The sequence below is a fragment of the Pinus tabuliformis genome, chromosome 3_1 (genome assembly GCF_031772625.1).
Source record: "Pinus tabuliformis cultivar Carrire ecotype Pingquan chromosome 3_1, CPIR1, whole genome shotgun sequence".
In the NCBI taxonomy this organism is placed as follows: domain Eukaryota; kingdom Viridiplantae; phylum Streptophyta; class Pinopsida; order Pinales; family Pinaceae; genus Pinus; species Pinus tabuliformis.
Window position 1 is genome coordinate 117,826,393 of NC_142301.1, and position 25,154 is coordinate 117,851,546.

A 25,154-nucleotide genomic window follows, 5' to 3' on the forward strand; every position below is an offset into this window, starting at 1 on the left:
TTGTTCTCCATTACAATCTTCATCTGTTGCAAATTCCAAATTAATATCAACAGTTTCCACAGTGAGGAGTTATGAATCCAAACATTTTTCAGTGACTCCTACTTCAAGTTGACTTCTGGTATCTACATAAACTTCTTCTTCTACTTCACCTTGTTTCATTTCTTCACTGTCACTATCATCTTCCTTATTATCGATTTTTGCATAACTTTTCTTAAAACATGTTGTAGCTTCTGCATATGATTTTTCTAAACGCTAAAATGCTTCGTGAATTTTACTAAACTGCTCCATGAATTCAGGACGTAAACGTAATGGCATATCGTGCGGCAAACAACATTCAAAGACTCGCATGGTTATATTGTGTGGCATGGCTCTCATACCATTGAAGCAACAAAACTTATAGCTTGCTGACTTAAATGTTAAAATACACAAAGGTATTTGTAATAATAATTTATTATATAAGAATGTACAAGTGATGTTGAATGTTACAATGAGGACCCGCTTATATACTAGGCAGGTGTCCTTTCATGATTAGGCATGTCTTTTAGACATGCCTTTTCAATTAACTAATGACTACTTAACATAATCATTACTTGATTATTTAGTATTTACATTTATTTATATTTATTTAATTTATATTTATATTCGTAACACTTTCTTCCTATCTCGTGCACAAGGTTGTTTCGAAGTAGGAGCGGGGAGCGACATTTTCGAAAGCTCCCAAGTCGAGAACGAATTTTTATATAGTATATATTTGATACATATATGTCAACAAAAGCATGTAGAATGATGAATTAGTTATAAAAAGCATAAAAACATGGATTAAACCATATAACATCAATCAGCTAGAAGTTATAATCTTCATCAACCACATCCACAAGTTAGTAACATACAACATATCGAGTCTCATGATTCATCAATCTTAAAGTTTCAAGCTTTTAAAATTCAATATATAACATTTGTCATCATTGATCACTAAACTTATACTTGTAAGCATTAACATCACCAAATAACCAAACTATAAAAAAGAATATCTAACATGAAATGAAATGTTTCAACTTTTAACTTTCACAAAGCATCATAATCATAATTCATTACCAATGAGTTATAATTGCCAACTTCAATCTTCAAACTTAAATTATCATATATTGTTTACAAAAAATATCATAATAAGTATGAAAGAGTCAACAGTTATAAAACCTACTACAAATTAGAAAATATAAGTAAAATCTATTATCTACTTCTTTCTCTTGCCATGAGAAATTTCTAATTTCTTTTCTTGTGGTCCACTGGGAGTCTCCTCACGCATAGCCGAACGACCATGTCCAAAACTAGAACCAAAAGGCACATGACCTCCACATGACGATGTAGGTGGAGGTGGCAGCAACAAAGCTTGTGAAACTCGTGCACTGCTACTGGATGATACGGGTGGCATGGTTGTTGTTGTTGTTGGCGTTGATTCATCATCATCATTCAAAAGTTTTGTTTCCAATTCTTCTAAATGTAGAGCTCCAGCCTCCAAATTATCTTCCTTTGGGTTGGTGTCCCAAGTCATATATGATGTATTATCACGAGCCCAGTCACAATAATGTGTCAACAACCTCAATTTGTAGTGCACAAAGAACAAGCTTTCTGCCCAGTTTTCATTGAGATTGTTTCTTCTCATATTATGGATGAAGTTATAGGTTCTCCAACACCTCTCCGCAGAAGAAGTATTTATAACTGTGAAAGCACATCTTTTGCCAATTTTGACAAAAAGTTCTTGGCCCCCATACATGTCCCACCATGTGACAACATCCAATCTGTCCCTATCTTCCATTGTATGCAAAGAACCAAACACTTCAGTGCTAGTGAAGTATTTACCTAATTCAAGGCACAATCTAGCACACTCCTCCCTGTCAAGGAGCAGCTTATCTAATGTTGACATATACCCATTTTGTACCTCTGGATCTATACGGGGTTTGGTCCTATCCCCACCCCCACGTGCAGGTTTTCCCAACCGAGATGGAGAGTAGTATTTTAGCATAAGGATATACGCCAAGGCATGTAGTGGACCATTAAGTTTATCCCATTGTGCACACACAAAATTGTAAATAATATCATCCAAGTTGGGATCTTTTTGCTGAAGAATATCTTTTATTTGCCCCAACATGTTATCCATTTGCTCATATACCTCCCCAATCATTGGTGCCTCTATATCTGCAAAACGAATCATGTTATAAATGGGCTTGGTGTATTGGAAAACATCCCTTACACGTGCCCAAAACAGAGCAGCAAGAGCAGTCTCCTCTACCTCTTCAAAACCTTCCCTGTCAAGTGCAGTTGGAGCCCTGTCCTTTAATACCTGCCAGCGTTGACTTGATACCATGCTAGCCAATGACTCTCTTACCTTCAAAAGGCGCCTGAAGGTGAGGTAATAGCTAAAAAATCTAGTCTTCACAATCTTCAACATCTCCAACCTTCAGTGATTGCGGAAAAGCCCATGGCCATTGCTACGATTGGTAATAAATTTTATCATTCTCTTGCCTCTCTTATACAAACCACCAATCCATTTGTATTAAGGTTGTTTGTTCTTAATAATATCATGCATCAAAAGGTTCATTGTGTGAACCAAAAACCCAAACCAAAATATGTTGAGGTATTTATCCTTAAAGATTTCTCTCGTTGCCTCACAATTAGAAGCAGTATTATTGATGACCTAGATGACATTGTATGGCCCTATACTTTCAATTGTTTGGAGTAATGGTTCTACAATGTTGATGGTAGTCTTGAACTTTCCTGAATAATCATATGCTGAAAGGAAGACTACACTACTAGCAGACACACCAAGAACACTTATCAATCGCTTGCCTTTTACATTTGTCCAACCATCAGATACAATGGATACCCCATAGTCATTCCAATAATTTGTCAATTTACACAAAGTGCGTGTTATTTTGGATTTTTCATGATCAAGTCCCACGGTTCTAGCCTTCTCATACCTAGGGTTCTTGTATCCTTTAGGGGCATCATTGTTGGCGCCAACCATTTCATGCCAATAAGGTGAGCAAAGAACATTCAATGGTATCCCACGTGCATAGAGAAACTGGTAAATGTTTGCATCCACATCACCCCTACACCCTTGATCAAGGAGATCTAATATGGTTTTGTGCCTTAAATGGACGTTTGTGTTTGTGCCTCTGTATCCACTACTATGGGTGGATGTTGGAGCTCTTCGTCTATGTGACTGTGGGCTAGTGGTGTCATGTTCAAAGTGACCCTTTGATCTTTTAGATTTGTATTGGGCTTCCTCCTCTTCCCTTATGTATTTGGCTCTTTAAACTTGTGACACACTTCCACAAGTTTTGATTCCTATTTGTTTATTTCCATCCCATGCCATTTTCCCACAAAGATGCTTTCTAGCACAAGTATATGAACCTATGAAAGTGATTTTGCAATGGGGCCATGTAAATTTAGTGGTTCCACCCCCTTTCTCTCCTGAAAGCCTACTAACATATTTCCACAAGGGGGTTTGGCCTACTTTGGGTATTTTGGCCTCATCATCTCCACTCTCATTATCCTCCTCCTCTTCTTCTTTGTACTCCTCCTCTCTAGGGTTTTCAAATCCACCACTACCCACTTCTTCATCCTCTTCATCTCCTCCCCAACACCATCATAACAAAAAAATGAACCAACATCAAGAGAATGCCAAGCCATATAGTTGTGATATTTGAAGTTTTGAACATTGGAGTTATAGTTTCTTACAGTGTTGCGAACATCGCGATTTTTTTCGTTGACCGATATAGTCCCCGATTTTTTTGGCAATTTTTTTATTTTCAAAAAAACTTGATTTTTTAGAGATCCGATCATTAAAAATCGTGAGGGTCAAAAACAGTGACTTACAAATGCGGTTTTGAGGTTTTTTTTTGTCATTTTTTTCAAACAGAGGGCAAGAGTGAGAGCTAAGGAGGAGGAGAAGTCATCTACAAGGGCAAGAGAGGAGAAAAGTGAAGGAATTTAGCATCCCAAGCAAGAAAAATTCAAGTTTGGACCAAGTTTCTTCAACAAAGTGTGGTTTTCAAGTATGGGCATCAAATTTGGCCCTTTTTTTTGTTTTTTTTCTTGTTTTTCCTTGGGTTTCTATCACCCATTTATTTTCAATGATTTTTTATTGGATTTGATTGTGTTTTTTTCATTTTTGTTGCATATAGTGGAGAGGGTTTATTTTGGTCAAAAATGCAAAAACTTGATTGTTAGATTTATTAGTTTAATTTCTTCTTGTGCCCTAGTTTTTTTCCATCATTTTTGCTTGGGTTTGAATGTGTATTTTTTCCATTATTGTTGCATTGAGTTGAGGTTTTTTTGGTCAAAAATTCAATATGTTGTATGTAAATTTTATTTTTATTTTTTTAACTTGCAATTCTTCTTGTGCCCTAGGTTCAAGTTCAAACTTCATCTTACATTAAAACTCAATAGTTCAACAAAGTTACAAACATGCGAAGGAAATTGAACCCTCTGTGGGAATTTGGTGAACCTAATGGAGGGTTTGACAGATCAAACTTGACTTGCAAGTTATGTGGGCATCATATGACAGGAGGGTATACAGATTAAAGTGTCACCTTGCACAAATTCCTAGGCATGAGGTTGGGCCTTGCACAAATTCCTAGACATGAGGTTGGGCCTTGCACAAATACAAATCCAAAACTCATCCGAGGAGCCCTCAGATCATTGGAAGAAATAGAGCAAAACAAATTGTCCAGGGAAACTTTGAAGAGTCAACTAGCAGGGACTGGGAGCAAAATGTTAGGATTGGTTCTACTTCAGCATCAGTATCTACAACCAACACTGTAGTTGCCTCATCATTTTTTGTTCCTAGAACCACACCTGGTTGACAACAATCTATCTCTTCAATTATTAATAAAGGGAGAAAGAAGAAGCTAACAAGTTGTTGGGCAAGTTTCTTCTTTGGAGTGATATTCCTTTCATCATTGCAAGGAACAATCCAATTTCCAGCGCGCGGTTGATGTTATTGTTGTTGTTGGCCTAGGGTACAAAGTCCCTTCTTATGATGACTTTAGAGGGCACATTCCTCAAAATGAAAAGGTTGACTGCACAAGAGATTGGAGGAGTTTAGGGCATCATGGGCACACACAAGATGCACCGTGATGTCAAATGGTTGGACCGATCAAAAGGTAGACACCTTATAAACTTTTTGGTTAATTGTCCCAAGGGGACAATGTTTATGAAATTTGTTGATGCATCTTCACATATCAAAGATGCACGGTTATTATGTGATTTATTGGATGTGTTCATTTTGGAGGAGGGTCTAGAACATGTTGTCCAAGTCATAACAGACTATGCTGCAAATTATGTTGTTGCTAGCAAGATGCTTATGGAGAGGCATCTTACCTTATTTTGGACACCTTGTGTTGCACACTACATTGATTTGATGTTGGAGGGCATATGAAAAATTCATTTTGTCAAGGATATTGTTGAGTCATCAAAAAGCATTACAAAATTTATATATAATCATGCATATGTGCTTCATTTGATGAGAACATTCACCAACAACAAGGAGTTGGTGCACCCTGCCATTACACAGTTTTCCACCCGTTTCATATGTCTTCAATCCCTTTTGAATTCTATGTGGGAAGTGAAGAGAATGTTTCTTTCAAATGAGTGACGTGCTTTGGCATTTAGCCGCAAACCAGAGGGAGAGGCCATATGTAGATTAGTTTCATACCAGGAAAGACTCTGGGCGGGAGTGCAGGAGGTGTGCAGCATTACTGAACCTTTGGTAAAGGTTTTTTTATTAGTTGATGGAGACAAGACCGCAATGGCTTACTTGTATGAGGCCGTGGATAGGGCCAAAGAATCCATTCAGACCTATTATGATGATAAGGGGGATGAGGGGTTTCAGAAACAACTCCTCCTATGGGAAGTGATTGATGAGAAATGGAACAATACACTTCTTTGTCCCATTCATGTTGTAGCGATCTACCTGAACCCATCATTTGCTTAATCCTGTGGTTTCTTATTTGATGCTGAGGTCATGGATGGATTCTTCACTTGTGTTTAGAGGAAGGTGCCATCTCCTAAAGAACATGCAGAAATCTCCAAAGAAAGGGAGATATATAGGATGGCAGGTGGCACGTTTAGCTTTGACATGGTTGTGGTCGATAGGAAGACTAAAATGCCAAGTATGTTTTAGTTTGTTTCAAATTTCATTGTCTCTTCAAGTTCATAACTTCATACTTTGCTTCAAATTTCAAATTTCATTTTTTTCTTATGTTTATCTTATTTGTTGTAGATGCATGGTGCAGAGGATGTGGTGGCAAAGTACCCAATCTTCGAAGACTTGCCATTCGAGTGCTCACCAAACATGTAGCTCCTCAAAATGCAAGCGCAACTGGAGTGTATTTGAAAAAATACCTCAAAATGCGAGTGCAACTGGAGTGTATTTGAAAAAATACATACCAAGAAGCACAACGGGTTAAAACTTAAAATATTCCAATTTTGAATTCATTAAATAATATTATTTTATAATTATTATTTATAATTTATTAATTTATGACCCTTGTACAAGTTGGAGTCCCAGCGACTTAATGACATGGTCTTTGTCTACTACAATCTTCGATTGTGGGTGTGGCAACTTGAGAGGACACCTGATGTGGAGGCCATCACTGTTGCATGGAGGGTTGAGGCCGAGGGACCCCTCATGGAGTCGGTTTTTGATTGGTTAGAGCAAGAGGTAGTGGAGGGGGTAGAGGAGGAGGAGGAGCAACGGGAAGAGGAGGTGACAACACCTACCCAGGCTACCCCTGTCACCAATAGAGGACATGGTCTACCTCCTATAGCTCCTAGTTCTTCAGCATCTAGAGCACAGCAGAGTCCACTGCCAACTCCATCGCCATCTACATCTAATGGGAAAGCTATTGCATTTTCTCACAAGAGGAGCAGAGGAAATCAGTAGTATTAGTCTTTTGGTTCATTTCATTGTATATGACATTATGACTCATGATATGAGATACATTATTATATTTTTTGTTGATATTTAAAAGTCGAGTTGGAACTCAGGACTTAGTATTTAGGACATGATTCATTGTTATGTGTGATGTAGCACTCAAAATGATATTACATATCTTATATATTAGTTATTTTATCATATTTATGTTCCAATGCATTTTATTTTATGTTGTAGATGCTTTAGATATTAAAAAAATTGAAAAAAATATGAATATTTTTGTATTTGCCGATTTTTCCCTTATTTTTACCGATTTTTTCTTATTTCGGACCCTCGTCGATTTAATCTCGATCGCGATGTTCACAACACTAATTTCTTGTCTGCAATAAAATGAAGAAATGGGAATGGGAAAGAGAGAAGAGAACATCTTTCATTTAATAATGAACATATAAAAAACACAAGTTCTAGATTAGAGTCTTGACCCTACCTCTTTGGCTCTCTAATGGTGCCTTCAATCCCAAGCTCCAATCTCCCTTGCAAGCTCCTCAAACTCCTCAAGCTCCCAAGCAACCCTCTCAATCATCCTGTCAATCTTCCTCCTCAACTCAAGCTCCAATTCCAATATGCAAATGGTGCATTGTGGGAGGAGAGGAGGCCTTTTATTTCTTTTAGCCCCTCCCCTTCCCAACCATTCCCAACTTATAAAAGTCACTTCAGCAGCAAGCGGGAGTGGTCAAGGAATTATCGGTCCAAAAAACCAAGGGGTGTAAATTTTTTTTGGGAGCGCGCTCGCAATCTCGCATTGGATCCGCTCCCAAATGGAGTGCGCTTCAGGAGTAGATTCGGGGGTCACTCCACCGCAACCCTGCTTATGCACAAATCAAACTTGTGTGCATTCGAATGAGGATGAAGTCTACCCTATTGATAATCATCCAGGAGAGCGAAAGATGCCCCAACAAGGTCGACTTTATCTTGGAGGACAAAACGACCGAGACTTGAGCATGAAAACGATGCTTGAACAAATAAAATTCTTTTTGTTTTTGTTTTTTATACAAGTACAAAGACAATTATGAAGACTGGACCTAATTACTTTTCCAACACTCTCTCTTAACTACGGAGATATTCATATTGACTCAACAAGTCTATCTCAAGTTGAAATATTCTCATAAGATGGGATTCATATTGATAAGCATCAATGATGATAGCATCATCATAGCCAACATTGTCACATAACAAAGGCCTTGACAGGTACACTCTATTTCTCCACAAGATCAAAGTTCAATTCTGGGAGGAATTCCGTGGGACACCACATCGCCTCTCCGAGGTACATACTCCACCTAGGATACCTGAGGTATGTCCTCCACCGAACCATTTCCCTCAAGGAAATGTTTGTCCACCGGACCATTCTTTATCCAAGTCCATGTACTTGACTTAGGATCTCCATCCTAAGCATCACAGTACATAAATCAAGAATGTTTGTCCGAGATGCTTATCCAATCCACCATTCTCCTTATTCATGTCCATGTACTTGACTTGGGATATTAATCCTAGTCCGTCACAGTACCTGACACAAGGAGAACCATTTGTCCAAATCAACAAGCCTCAGCTTGTGTCGGAAGTACTCATACTTCTCGTACAACAGCTACCTGTTATTGTTGTAGCTTCCTCAACCAGCCCTCTTATAACTAAGCTTGCTCATCTTGCAAATTCTTGAATTAGCACTCAAAATCTCCCCCCTAACGGTCCATGATCCTTTACTTGAGGTCTTCACCTACTGCATTTTGTAATGTGTCCAACACTACTTCCTACGTTGCACTGCTTCCTACCTTTAAGATAGTCCATCACTCAGTACCTTCAACTGATTGATTATCACAGCACATGGTTAGCCAATCTATTGTTCAATCAACCTTGAACACAACTTGGCTGGCCTTTCCAATAAATCTACATCAGTTAACATAGCTTCGTAGACTCAAATAATTTTGCCCTCTAGTTGTTATTCTCATCTTTTCAAAATAGCCAACTCTCAAGGTCTTCAAATAAACCTTATTTTCAGTTCTCTCGCTGCCTCTTAGATGATTGACCTTAGTATTTCTATACACAACCCTCTAATTGTTCTATTGTTGCTTCAAATTGACAGTACTTAGGGAACCAATCAAACAGCCATTCAATAGTCACCATGCTGCTCCAAGATTACTATCATAAGGTCTTCCAAGCACAAGCCACTTGATAGTGAATTTCCACTCCTTCACTATCCCTAGGATTTTCACAAATCTACCCACACAATATTGAACCAACACTTGGACTCACTATACATAGAGCTTGTTCAAGTCTACCTTCTAAACAACCTCAAATCTGAGCCTGCACCATTCGTCCTTGTCCAGGGCTTCCTTGTACCTGCAAGACACAACAAAAAACCCTCACCAAACAAATCCTCTTCCTACGCAATTGCCACAGAGAGATGCAGCCTTGTTTTGGAAGGCCTACTAGGCAGCTCAGCCTCCAAAACAAGCCCTTCCTTCAACCAACAATTACACAAAAGTCTCGTCCCTTCTTGACCATGGGAATCCTCCTTCTGCTCAAAACCAACCCTCTAGACTTCAGCCAAATGTCCTTCTGCTCATGCCCAGATTTGTCTTTGATTCGCTGCCTTACCACAGATCCTTTGTATGCCTTGGCTTTCTTTCAAACTTTGGCCATATTTCAAGAACAAGTCCACCATGAGCATGACGAGATTTCAAAATACAAAACCCATCTTACTGCTTGAGAACTCGATCCTTCTTGGCTAAAGTCTTCTAGAAAAGTTGCATTAGAATGCAATGATGCATCTGATCATAGGCTCCTTAGCAGCCCATCTCAGCCTTCACATGGACTACGTCTCGACTTCTCTCTTACATCTTTTGAATCTCCTTGAGAGTCTCAGAAAGAACTCATATTGCTATCGAACTTTGGAGGAGATGACACACATAATTGGTGTATGCATATCACTGTTATGCCAAGGAAGGTAACTGACAGGTCAAGGTTACATATTTCAATCTTCATTGTCATATACTGAGGTCAGATTTCTTGCATTATATCAGAGAATTTTAGCTCGTACTACTGTCATGCTATGCCTTTGGGAGAGACAACACATATCATTGTTATAACTTCGTATCATACCTCAGGAATTAATTTGCATCACTGAACCTCTGAGAAACTTGGATCACAATCTTGCATTGCAGTTTTATGATAAAAGACCTTCAGATTGTATGGTAACTCGGATCATTGTACAGGTGTAGCATATTCAAGGTGTAGCATCTTGTCATAGCTCAGATATAAATACCAATCATTGTTTTAGGTTTGAATCAGAACTTTAAATAGTTGTTCCAGAACTTTGTATCTCAATCATATCTTGGAGGAGGTGACTTGAAAACCTTTGCATTGTTGTCATGTGATGGAGGAAGCTTGCCATAGAAAAATATGGATCACAGTATAGCATATCTCAACCTTCCTTACAGATGCATATCAAGGTGCTTTTCTCAAAACTTTGTATGGTATGATTGCTACAGATGGTATATCTTCTACAGTTGCCCAGGAGTAAAAGTCACAGTTCTTTCATATGGATGCTTTCTTCATGACTTACAACTTCGGGTACCTTCTTGAATTAGCCATTACAGACAAGCCAACAAAGTGTATTCTTCTAACCTTCGCTCTAATTCCATGTTGGAATATCAGGGAAATTGTAGATTCTCCTTACTTGATAATTACTTGTGAAATTTGTTGGCATTTTATTGCTTTATTATATATTCTTCATCATGCAATTACAAGAACATGAAATGCATGAACATCACACGAACCCCACAATAGGATATAGGCTTCAAGCCAGGGAAAACCCAAACAATCCTCTTCTTATAGAATCATATCAAAGTGAGACTTCCAAGACCCAAAGACCTCTGCCAAGCACCAAGTCAGCCCTCCAAAAGCCTTCCTCAATCAAGTCAAAGTTCACCAAGTCAAAGATGGTCAAACTTCACAAAATCTACTACATGTCAAAGTTTCAGCCCTCTATATCTCTAATTCGGCCTTGTTACCGCTCAAACTAGCAAGATCCCAATGTCACCTCAGCTAAGGCTCCCTACTCTTTACTGACTTTTACCGATGGGAGGAGACTCGGTATAAGAGGAATCACAATGACAAATGGATCAATGATCGGATAAGGAGTGATTCCTAAAGCCTATTCACAAGAGAAACTCAATTAAATAGCTAACTTGCTTAAGAAGCAAGGTGATGGGCTCTCTAAGAAGGGCTATGACAATACCTTGGCCTACGGTTAGCGGATATACCTTGACAAGGGGCTTCATAGACTTAAGGATCCTTATGGAGAAATGGATTCTATGTAGTCCTTGTGGAATTTGAGTTATAAATTTTCCAGACCACAAAGAACGCAAGTGGATCCAAACTAGGTCAAGGGTGAGTTGATCAACCAAAGAGGGGCTTGACCTAATTAGGGAAGAGAATAGGATCAAATAACTAATTTTCTTTTGAAAGTTGAATGCAACGATCCAAGTGAGGACACTAACCCAAAACCAGCCTAGGGAGAGAAATGATCCTCAAGCTAGGGCTTGCGATATCTCAGGATTCCATTGTCGCATTGTGCTCAAATTTGGAGGCACACTTGAGGAGACCTTAGTGCAGTTGTGGACCAATTTTCAAGGTATTTGGATGGCTACAAAATATTTTGTGTGATGCCCGAGGAGACCCTCTGGGGTTAGGCCTAGAATTGGGAAAAGTGAAGAAAAGAGAGAGAAATTTCACCACTAAAGGGATACGAGGATTAGTGCCTTATTACTTGGGCTTAATGGAGTCAAGATATACAGATCAAAAATTTCCTGTGTTAAGGAGGCCTAATTGATCTTTGTTAACCTCTCCAAGGGCAACAACTAGGTCAATAGGGATTTATACTTCAAATTTGTCAAAGAGATTAAGTTTCGAGGTCTTTCAACCTAAGAGGTGCCTCTAGGAACATTCACTTGCTCTCTTCAAGTACAACAGATGCATTAAATCACTTATTCAAGGTTCCCAGAAGAATTTTGCATTTACTTTAACCCATACTCAAATCATAACATGCAGTAAACTAGTAAATAACAAGAATAGGATCAAAATTCGACTTACATGAAAGAGAGAGTATATCCATTCATCAAATTTGCATTAGAAAGAAGCTCCAAAGACAGTAGCAAAAATCCAAACATCATAGTGCATCAAGAAAGCTCCAAACGTTTATCAAGCAAAAAGTGCGAAAATATCTCAAGGGATACTAATCCAATCCAAGTGATGATGTTTAAAATGAATCACCTCACTTCTATTTATACAATCACTAATGAATTTGATTTGCCTAATTAGGCCTATTTGAGCACCATAAAATAAAATGATGTGCAATAACAACATTCCTTGATGACAAACTGTTAAGCCCCTATACTACTAGTGATTACCCCATTACTATTGTAGTTATTACCCCTTATCGTTATTAGTAAAACCCACTTATTATATTGATGTACCCATGTAGTGCCCATATTGTTACTAATGTACCCCATAGAAGCCCACTATTGTTATTATTGTGCCCTTACATTATTATTGTTATGTCGGCTCTGATTATGTTATGACCCCTTAGACTCCTATATATAGAAAGGAGGTCTTTTCATTTGTATCATCCAAGAATTGTTCATTTATGTAATGTAAAGGAGGTTGCCCCTCGAAGAGGCTGAATTCTAAGGCGTTGATCTTTATTTTCTATCTTTTCTTGAGCTGGTTCCATAACATTTGGTATCAGAGTTTTGGATACTAGGATTTCGCTGCTCCAAACAGGTCATCGTGGCATTTGCGCTATAAATTTGTTTCTGTGACGTTTCAGAAGTCGCAAAAAAAACCCATTTGAGAAGAATTGGCGCTAAACCTTGGGTCCGAATTTCAGAGCCTTTCGCGAGATATTTTTGGAGATATGATCTGAGGAAGTCGGCCTTTTTGCAGACTCCTGAATTACATTCAAAACAGGTGACCTGGGGAAAATCGTCATAACTCTCTCTCTGAGGATCGGATTGAAATTTCGTAAGAAGGTACAGAAAGAGGATGGACTGTAGTTTTCTTTTATATATTTTTCAGAGTCAAAGGTTGAAACAGTGACACGTGGAACTTCATACAAGTTCGCTCTACTGAACTAGTCTATAATCAGGTCACTGCGGGAGATTGTGCATAACTCTTTCTTCGAGAATCCAATTTGGATCAGACTAGTGGCATTGGAAAGAGGACACAATGGGCTACTACAGGTAGCAATTTCAGAACTTAAATATTTGCAAGTACAGAGTTACAGTCGTTTCAAGTTTGAGATCCTAAAATCAAGAAAAAGCAAGATGAGGAAGTTTGATGGCAAGGATACGGTAAATTGGATACTTCAGATGGAGCAATATTTTGATCTACATGGTGTACCACTGTTACAAAAGGTATGTATTGCATCTTCATATTTAGAACCAGATCAATTTTTATGGTATAAAGGGCTTTGTTCTCGTAAAAAACTTGTTACGTGGTCAATTCTCACGAAGGAAATGATAGCACATTATGAGGATACAAAGAGCAACACCTTCTTTAGAGCAACACCACAACAATTGGAAAGAGTAAAAGGGCTTTGTGACATATTTGAAAGTAAAATTATGGCAACAAGGAATTCTACCCCTCACAACTATAAATATGGACGTGTTGTTCCTCCTAGCCTTCCACAACCTACAAGGGTTACACCCAATGTTGCACGAAGCGGGAGCGAAGCGGGAGCGAAGCGGAAGCGCGAAGCGGAAGCGCGGAGCGCGGAAGCGTCATTTTCCAAAAATCTAGGAAGCGAAGCGTCCGCGGAAGCGTCTGCTATATATATATATTTTTTTTTATATTTTTTTGCATTTATACTCAAAACAAACATCCCAAATACCAAATTAATTGTAGAAGACATGAAAACATGCATATTTTTGCATAAATCAAGATAGATATGGCATCCATGATTCCATTGTAGTTACTAGTATGTACAACAATCATCTATATTCTAGCTATTACAAACATACATCAAATTTTTAAGCATATTATAAAACATAAAACATTTAAGCATATTATAAAACATAAAACATAGAGCATATTATGATTTATCTAGCAAGTGAGCAACTGTAGGCCTTTGTGCATTAAAATTGATAAATTTCTTGCTTAAATTGTAGTTAGTAAATTTTAGAACAAATTCGAAATTTAATTTGGATATTATATTCTGTTTTGGGCATTACATGAATTTAGCAATTCAATTGTAAAATTAAATGGGAAAATTTTGATTTAAGCATTACATAATATCATCGAAACTCTGAAGTGCCTTGATCGAATTTCTATGTATGTGATGCAAAGTCCTTATCCTTGTAATATCATTGTTATGCGTCAAGACTTTGACAGTGAAACCTTCTCACCGAACCCTTATCATTGAGACTGTGTTAGGTACCAAGATCTTCTTATTGTGATGAAAACTTTCTCACTGTTGTGATACCAAATTTGTATCACTGTAGTTATACCAAAATCTATTGATGACTGTTCTTACTGTTGAGGCACCAAGACTGTGGTAGCACAAAACCTTTAATCTGCATTACCTTACTGTGGTACCCAAATTTTATTTCAGAGATAATTCGAGTTTCTGTGACTGCATCACTGCACTGAAGTGTGATCACTGTAATATCACCGAAGTGTGATCACTGTAATATCACCGAAGTGTGATCACTGTAATAGCATCGAAATCAAGGTAGCATCGAAACTGTGATAGGAATAACAAGGTAGCATCGAAACTGTGATAGGAATAACATTGAGTCACTGTAATACATAACAGAACTGTCTCCATTGCAATCCGCATTCTCAAAAACCAGGAAGCGCATTAAAATTTTGGAATCGCGCTTCGGAAAAAATGGAATCGCGCTTCCTAGGGCGCTTCCGGAACGCTTCCGTACGGGACGCGATTCCGGCCTAGGATCCGGGGGGGGGGGGGGGGGGGCGCTTCCTGCAACACTGGTTACACCATAACAATTGGAAGAAAAAAGAGAAAAAGGGCTTTGTTACAATTGTGATAGCAAATGCACTAAAGGTCATAAGTGTGCTAAGAAGAAATTACTTTACATAGAGTATGAAGAGAAGGAAGAAAAGGATCAAGAAACATCAAACGAAGAGGATATATGCCAGGACCTGACCCCAGAGAAAGAAGAAATGAATCAGAACATATCTTGTAAACTATTGGCAAGAATGACCACTCCTCAAACTCTCAAGATAGAAGGAGATATCAAGAAGAAAAAGGTGCAAGAAGTGAAATATCACATTAAGAAAGAAGAAATGAATCCAGCCATATCTTATAATTCACTGGTCGGAATTACCACTCCTCAAACTAGCGAGACAGAAGGACATATCAAGAAGAAAAAAGTTCAAGAAGTGAAAGATCACATCGAGCGTCAAGAAATGAATCCGACCATATCTTGTAAAGGATTGGAAGAAATTACCACTCCTCAAAATCTAAAGATAGAAGGACATATCAAGAAGAAAAAGGTTCAAGCAGTGAAAGATCACATCGAGCATCAACAACAAGTTCTCCAACTTTTAAAGGATAGCGCCACTTCGGTGCAAAATCAAATGAAACAACAGGTAGATCAACATCATAGTGAAAAATGTTTTGATGTAGGCGATTGTGTATTTTTACTGCTACATCTAAAGCAAGCTATTTATGAGAAGGAAACGTTGGCAATACTACATGCACTTAAAAAATGGCGACCTTACCGAATGGGAAGACTCTTCAAGGATGAGGATGTGGAAGCATTGTTTTGTGCTATTTCTATTATCCAACCAGATTGGATAAACGAAGCAAGGGATGAATGGAAGAAGGACAAAGAAGTATGGCCACTTATTCAAAACTTGCAAAAGATCCCAATTCAAACAATATTGCCAGATATTGAAAAGGAAGGAAAAATCATATTTGAACCTGGCGCAGTCACAGAAACAAGAACCCGACAGCGACGAAATCGATCAATTTCAGAGTATCTCATCAAGTGGAAGAACTTACCCGCTGAAGATTCCACATGGGAGGACAAGAATTTTATACAGAAGCATCAAGAACTACTCAAGCATTGAGGACAACGCTTTTTGAAGGAGAGGGGCATGTTAAGCCCCTATACTACTAGTGATTACCCCATTACTATTGTAGTTATTACCCCTTATTGTTATTAGTAAAACCGCCTTATTATATTGATGTACCCATGTAGTGCCCATATTGTTACTAATGTACCCCATAGAAGCCCACTATTGTTATTATTGTGCCCTTACATTATTATTGTTATGTCGGCTCTGATTATGTTATGACCCCTTAGACTCCTATATATAGAAAGGAGGTCTTTTCATTTGTATCATCCAAGAATTGTTCATTTATGTAATGTAAAGGAGGTTGCCCCCTCGAAGAGGCTGAATTCTAAGGCGTTGATCTTTCTTTTCTATCTTTTCTTGAGCTGGTTTCATAACACAAACCCACCAAGATAGCTCAAAAACATTATAATAAGCCTTTCAAGAGGGTCGAATGATTAAGTCAGTCGTTGGGCCTTCAATGAGGCCTAATGAAGTCCAGAATGTTCCATGATGTGAGGATGGACCTCAAACATAGTGGACAAGGTGTTGGCCCCCTTTTTCCAAGCAAAATCCCTGTGGTGCCCCCAAGTGGCTGTGAGGGGCACAAGGACATCCTCATAGGTCTCCAAGTGGATCCAAAATGCTTGTAAACCATCTGTAAGGGCTAGGATGATATCATAAGCCCTTTGTGGTGCTCATCTGGACCCTAGATCATCTGCCAAGTTCATGATGAAGGTATGGATCTGGTTGGGAATGGTCAACCAAGTGCATCGTCCTCGTCCAAAAAGTGGAACACGAGCAATCAATGAGTTGTGTTGGAGATCCATGAAGTACTCTTTGCTATGGCGGAGGCCCATGGCTCTCAACACTCACCCTACAAGTATCACTCTGGCTCTTTAAAGGTCTAAGACCCCGTATAGGGGGACCAAGCCCCAAATGGAGACCCACCTGCAATCCTGAATAAGATCCAATGCATACCCTTGCCCTCCAATACAACATGAACAAATCATTAGAATAATCAAGTAAAATAGTTTACAAGTCATGGAATCAATGGGGCACTTCATGGTGGCATGCCCTTCCGTTAATTTTAGATAACAATGGTATGTTCTATGCTTAAGAGCAATTTACTTCAATTTTTCTTTATTAGCCCAATATCAATTTCAAGATTAGCAATCACATTAACATGACAGTAAAAGCAGATAGAACATAAATAAAAAGCAGAAGACAAGCCAAGACAAGAGGACACAAAATTTAGCGGATGCCACGGAAAAACCCCAATGTGAGGAAACCCTTTGATCAAGTCTTCTTATTATTCTTCAAAAGTTCAACAAAGAGAGAGTAAAATAAACAAAATTCACTTGCCCAATCACAATCAAATATGTCTAGTCAACAAGATGCCCTAACCAGAAAGTCAACGCTGGTCAACTTATAGCAAAATTACACCTCGAAATTAGCTCGGTCAAACCCAGTAAATTCGGCCTCCAAGGATAGTCTGAATCCGCCCAAAACAGTCCCGAAAATATCAATCAAACTCGATCAACACAAAGTCAAACCTGCAGTCAATGCTGGTCAAACAGCTCATAATGCCTCAATTTCTATACCCATAAATGCAACCTGCCCAAACAAAATTTTCTCCAAGAAAATCGCAGTCAAACAAGGTCAACTGCTACTCGGTCAACGCTAGTCAACCCTTCTGCAATTTGGTCAATGCATGAAACAGAAAATCACAAACTGCCCTTCACACGTGTGGAGGAGAGAGGCTGCCCAGAAATCCGTACACCCAATCAGATGAGGAGAGAGAGATGTCTAAGTGATGATGAGTGTCCAAATGAGTTAGATGCTCCTATTTATATGCAACGTTGAGGGTGAAGACACATGTCTTTTGGGCTTCTGAGCCTACATTAGTTTGTTCGCCGACCTTGATAATTTGTGCATAAAAGAAATAAATTCATGATTCCACTTGTACATGTCAGAATGAGATGATCTTTAGATGATTCTTACACTTTTTGGAAAGAGGAATCCAATAAAAATATCAACTGCATCATATGAGTTGTCCAAGGTGGAGATTGGCCCTAGTTGCCAAATTTAACACTCCATCCCAACTAGGGAGAACTCCACAAACCATCTGTCAATTTGTACCATCTCTGACATCCCTATTATACTTTGTTCTGCTCTGTTGAACCATGAAGAAATAATGAAGAAGAAATGATTGAGAATGTGTCATACCTTTCTCCATTGACCCGAAGTCAGTCTCCATTAATCGAGAGTGTATCATACCACTCTCCATTGACCCGGAGTCAATCTCCATTAATCCCAGATCAATATCAAACATCCTATCATAGGGAGTACAATAGCACACAATGTGTCCATCGGTAGTACTATGGTCCCTATCCTCATTTCCCTACTCATTGGCCAAATGAGAGGTACTTCCCACGAGTCCCAGACTACATGGGTAGGATGTATTGGCAGTAGAAGGTGAGCCACTCATCCTGGTCATATGCCATAGGAGAAGGTGAACCACTCATCCTATGCATATCTCAACCATTATGGGGTGTCACACGGGAAGGTGAACCACTCACCCTGTACATCGCGTACCACTAGGGGAAGGTGAACCACTCACCCTATGGTCGCTCATCGCTCCAAGAAGTACCCCAAGCCCCCTGGAGCTCCGGAGCTCACTCTCCAAATCAAACGAGACCCTCATAAGAGGATCTCTCCACAACTCCAAGTCATTCACAAAGGGTTAAGAATTTGACCTTCCCCAAGGGCTTCGTAAGAATATCTGCGACCTGATCATCAATCCCAATATGACAGAGCCTTATTGCTCCCCGTTGTACCATATCCCGAATAAAGTGGTACCTGATATCAATATGCTTGGAGCGGTCATGAAACACGGGATTCTCAGAAAGAGGAATTCCAATTTGGTTGTCGCAATAGATCACAATGGTATCCAGCACATGTCCAAACAGCTCACTAGAGAGCTTCCTCAAACAAACAGCTTCACAGGAGGCCATACTAACAGCAATATATTCAGCCTCAACGGTGCTCAAAGCAACCGACTTCTGCTTCCTTCTCATCCAAGATATCGAAGCAGAACCTAGAGAGAAGCAACATCTGATGTGATTTTACGATCCACCACACTGCCAACCCAGTCAGCATCAAAATAACCATGGAGCCTCACATTCCCGATAGTGTATCTCAGTCCATAGGTGATTGTGCCCCGGAGATATCTCAAAAGATTCTTAGCAGCAATCCAATGTATGTAATGAGGCTTGACCATAAACTGACTCAATGTGTTCACTGCAAAGCATATATCTGGACTAGAGTTCACCAAGAACATCAGGGCCCCCACGAGTTGACGATACTCAGAAGGATTTCCCAAATCATGCCCAACAACACTTTCGCATAACTTCTTGAAGTTAAGTTCCATCGGAGTAGTCACAGACTTGCAGTCCACCATCCCAAATCTTTCAAGTAGCTTCACAATGTATTTTCCTTGAGAAAGGAAAATCTCACCTGGCTTTTGCCAGACCTCCAACCCTAGGAAATAATGCATCAGTCCTAGGTCCTTCATTTCAAACATGGACGCCAACTCCCTCTTGCATTGATGAATGAGAGGGTTTGCACCTATCAGAAAGAGATCGTCCACATAAAGTACCAAGATGAGAGGTCTATCATTCTCAACCTTAAAGTAAAGGTTTAGATCAACTTCACTTCTTGTAAATCCCAACTTCATCAAATAGTTGTCGATCCTCTCATACCAAGCTCAGGGAGCTTGCTTCAACCCATAGAAGGATTTTTTCAACCTGCATACATGTGTTTAACGATCTTGAACGTCGAACCCCTCGGGTTGTTCTACATACACCACCTCTTTAATTGAACCATGCAAGAAGGCGATTTTGACATCCATCTGGTGTAGGTTCCATCCTTGAAAGGCAGCAAGGGCTATAATCGAACAGATGGTGGTATATCGGGCAACTAGTGCAAATATCTCATCATAGTCCACAACTTGCCTTTGAGAGAAGCCTTGAGCAACAAACCTGGCCTTGAACTTTTCAGCACTTCCATCAGCCCCATGCTTGATCTTGTAGAGCTATTTCGATGTGACAATGGATTTGTTCTTGGGTCTAGGGATCACATCCCAGACATCATTCTTCATAATCGACTCATACTTTTCATTCATAGCATCCTTCCAAACTTGATGCTTCACAGCGTCTTCGACTGTGCAAGGCTCAATTTGAACAATCGTGCTCATTGCAGCTAAGTACCCTTGGTACCTATTCGGCTTCTTACTTTCACAAGAAGTTCCCCTTGGAGCAATATGATTCTCGACATCTTCGAGAGTTTCCCTAAGCCATGAGGGTCTCCCTTTTTAGGAGGAGGGCTCATGAGGAGGTGGATCAATGGAATCCATTGGTCCTTCAACATCGGGGATCGGCTCATCCTGCGATTCTCCTTGCCTTTCTGTATCTGCATCTTTGTCTTTCCTTGGAATAGGAAGCTTACTAATCTTCCCAAGGGAAGCATCTTCATCAAAGGTGACATCATGACTTATCTCCACTTCTCTTTGACCAGGCACATAGATTCTATATGCCTTAGAAGTTTCATTGTAGCCCACAAATGTTCATTTCTTCTCAAATGCATCCAATTTGCTTCTCTTTTCTTTCAGCGCATGAAAATACATAGGGCTACCAAAATTTCTAAATTGAGAAACATCAGGTTTCTTACCGGTGAAAACTTCTTCGAGAGTTTTGGAGTCCAATGCTTGATGAGGGCATCTATTTTGAACATGCACAGTAGTGTTGGCAACGTCTGCCCATAAGAACTTCGAAAGGCTTTGATCATGAAGCATGGCACGAGTGACTTCTAAAATAGAATGATTCTTCCTTTCAGCAACACCATGTTGCTTAGGAGTATATGCGGTCTCCCTCTTAATGCCAACTTCTCTACAATAGTCATTGAACTCATTTGATTCATATTCAGTTCCATTATCGGTCCTCAATATTTTGATCTTCTTCCCTGTTTGATTTTCGACCAAGGCTTTGAAAGAATAGAACCATGAGAATACTTCGTCCTTCTTCTTCAAGAAATATATCCAAGTTTTGCGAGAGAAATCATCCACAAAGATAGCATAATATAAATATCCTCCCAAAGATGTCACGGGCATCATACCAGATAGATCAGAATGAACCAATTGCAAAATGTCGATAGTCTTGCTATCACTTGAGGGGAATGGTCCCCTTGTATGTTTTCCTTCGGCACATCCCTAAAAAACACCTTCATGTTCTACTTTAAATTTGGGCATGCCTATCACCATCTTCCTCACATCGGGTAGAGCCTTATAATGTAGATGGGCAAACCTTCGGTGACATAATTCGAATTGAAGAGATGTGTCACAAGACATAGCTCCTAATGGGCTTCCTCCAACTTGATATAGGCTATCAACCCTAAATCCAAGAGTAAATGCTTCTTTGAAAAAAAATCCAAACACGTACCTTTCCATCAATGAATGCCATCTTGAATCCTTTGTCCTCCATCGCCGAGATAAATACCAGGTTCTTCTTCAGCTCAAGTACATATAGTACTTCTTGTAGATGAATGGTGTTACCTTGATTCAATTGAAGAGTAACATTCCCAACTCCCTTCACATGATAGGTGGCATTGTCCCCAAGAATGATTTCCAAATTTGTATCCTTTTTTATCAGATTTGAAAGAGCTTCCCTATACCTAGTGAAGTGCCTTGAGGCAGCACTATCAATCAACCAATTTCCCAAGGTATCCGAAGGAGAGGCAGTAGAGAAGGCAGATATAAGATAAAATTATTTTTGCTTGTTATCTACAACATTAGATTCATCATAGTTGGAACTTCTTGATCTCTTGGGAGGTTGACCATTTCCATGTTGAGTAGCCGGAGCATTCCTTTTTCCTTTGTTGTTGAATTTGTAATTCCTTTGAGTGTTGTTGCCCCTGAAATTGTTGTGCTTGTCGTTGTCATCATCATGAGGTGTATCCTTTCTATTAGGAAACTCCCTAGCATAGTGGCCAAACCTATTATAAATGAAGCAACTTTCGTTCCTTCCAATTTTGAATCTCGATATTCCTTAACATTGCTTCTTTGAACCTCCATTGTTCTTCTTTTTAGCATGAGCGGAGAATGCAGTAGGATCATTCCTATTTTAAGGCATGTCTCTCTCCATCATCCTTGTCTCTTCTTGAGTGCATCTAGTAAAAAATTCATCAAAACCTAGAATCCTCTCATTGTTGAGGACAGTAGTGTTGAACACATGCCATTCACGAGGGAGACCTCCAAGGGAAATGAGAGTGAGCTCTCTATCAGCAATAACTTCTCCAATTGAAAGAAGATCATTTTTTATGTCGGTAATCCTCATGAAGTAGGATTGGATATCTTCACCTCTTCCCTTATTTATGTCCTTCAACTAGTTTTTGAGAAAGAGGACTTGGTTTGCAATGCTAACTTTGAACATGCCAACCAACTTGTCATACATCTCCTTAGATGCATTCAAATCAAAGATGTATGCAACCAAATGCTTGTTAATAGGATCCCTGATGGTCTTCTTAGCTTTGACTTCACCATGCTTGTACTTTGTCTTAGCGGCAATTGGTGCACTTGAAGGAGGTTCAATAATCTTTCCCTGCACATAGTCCATAACATCCTGCTCTTCCAAAGTCAAATCAAGAGACATCTTCCATGCATGATAATCAGACTTATCATTGAGCTTGTCATTGGGTTTGAAGTAAGATGCAAAGGCCATTGTATCTTGTCATTGTCTAACAAACCTCAGTGATTGCTCTTTTCACTCTTGCTTGGGCTTTGTCTTCACCTCAATTTTGATTCCATGTTAATTTTAGATAACAATGGTATGTTCTATGCTTAAGAGCAATTTACTTCAATTTTTCTTTATATGCTCAATATCAATTTCTAGATTAGCTATCACATTAACATGACGGTAAATGCAGATATAACATAAATAAAAAGCAGAAGACAAACCAAGACAAGAGGACACGATATTTGGCGGATGCCAGGGAAAAAACCCAATGTGGGGAAACCCTTTGATCAAGTCTTCTTATTATTCTTCAAAAGTTCAGTAAAGAGAGAGTACAATATATAAAATTCACTTGCCCAATCACAGTCAAACCTGTCTAGTCAAACAGTCAAATCTGTCTAGTCAAACTACAGTGAACAGGATGCCCTAACCAGAAAGTCGACGTTGGTCAACTTAGCAGATTACACCTCCAAATCAGCCTGATCAAACCCAGTCAATTCGGCCTCCATGGATAGTCTAAATCAGCGCAAAACAGTCCCGAAAATATCAGTCAAACTCAGTTAACCCAGAGTCAAACCTGCGGTCAACGTTGTTCAAACCTTCTACAATTTGGTCAACGCATGAAACAAAAAATCACAAACTGTACTTCGCATGTGTGGAGGAGAGAGGCTGCCTAGAAATCCGTACACCCAATCAGATGAGGAGAGAGAGAGATGTGCGAGTGATGATGAGTGTCCAAATGAGGTAGATGTTCCTTCTATTTATATGCAAAGTTGAGGGTGAAGAGACATGCCTTTTGGGCTTCTGAGTTTGTTGGCCGACCTTGATAATTTGTCCATAAAAGAAATAAATTCATAATTCCGTTTGTACATGTCAAAATGAGATGATCTTTAGATCAATGTTACACCTCTCGGAAAGAGAAATCCAATAAAAATATCAGTTGCATCATATGAGTTGTCCAAAGTGGAGTTTGGCCCTACTTTCCAAATTTAACACCTTCCATAGTGGGCTTTGGCATGTACAAGTGTCTCCAAGCTCAACAGGGGGTTAATCAAGGACCCTATTAGGTGGTTTCAACCTTTAAAGTGGGTGACATGTCCATGGTATACATCCCTCAAGTGGTAGGTGACAAATGATATAGTAATGGAACAAAGTGTGGATCAGGGGAATCATCCAAACCACATGTCATGGTGCAAGGCTAGCTATAATAAGGGAAGCCCACACCTAGGTATATGAGTGTAGGAGGGAGCAAATCGTGGTACATGAGTTATCCCGACCTTTGTTTTTCCACCCTTCTCCATATGCCTTTTGCTTTTGATAGGTTTTTCTTCATAACTACTTGGGGCTCTCAAGGAATGAGAGCATGATACGTAATATATAGCAGTGGATACCCCCTTAAGGTCGGGCAGTTCATCGCCCACCAGGGGTTAGTACAATCATGGGTTTGTTAATGACGAAGGAGGCACATCTAGGGCCCATAGGAACCAGTGTGATGGCCATGGATAAGGGGTAGAGCTCATGTTTGGCTTTTACCGACGTGCTAAATCTGTCTGTCCCGACCATCTTTTGCATTTTGTGGTACATTTCCTGTTGAGAGTGGCCAAATTATGTTTTTTCTTTTCTTTTTCACTGCATCAACCTCCGAGGCGTCATTCCAGGACCCAAATGGGAATAGAGATGAATGGGGCTAAAATGAGTGGAAGGGAGTGATGTATATGGTGTCAGGAAGCGGGAACACACAACCAAAATCAGAATTTCCCCTATAGTCCCAACCCTAAAACTAATGGCCACTAAAGGAGATCCCATGGGACTAGGATACAACTTACAAGGCTAACCACAAAATCAGGCAGTGGAGACAAGAGGACAAACCTAACCCACTCTTTCCACTGAATTCCCCCCACCAATCCATGCCAAAAAGTGCCCATGACAAGTAAGGAAAATTACTCAACTATACCAATGAAAACACATACCTTCAAGGTCGAGAGGGCCACCTTCAAACATACAATCATAACAAGTGGGCAAGGGACCACATGGTTGGCTCAGTGGCGGACATAATGGCACATCGATCTATCTAATGGCTGCAAGGGGTTGTTGGCTGTCAGCTAAGGACCATCTAGGAGAAAAACATTCTCCTATATACTACCCACAGGTGGTGGGTAACATGCCCTGCAATCCTCGGCCCTACAACTCGCACAAAAACCCTAGCATACTAGCACGTGTGAGCAAAACAGTCCAAAAATCCGAGTTGTCTTCTTCTTCCTTGGATTTCTCTTTCTTTTATGTCCTTC

The 25,154-nt window shown here is 39.5% G+C and overlaps 1 protein-coding gene across 1 annotated transcript in view; it reads right to left on the minus strand.

Annotated features, from left to right (window-relative positions):
* Window positions 1-25,154, minus strand: part of DEG7 (DegP protease 7) — a 375,281-nt gene that overhangs the window by 312,265 nt on the left and 37,862 nt on the right. The window lies entirely within an intron of this gene.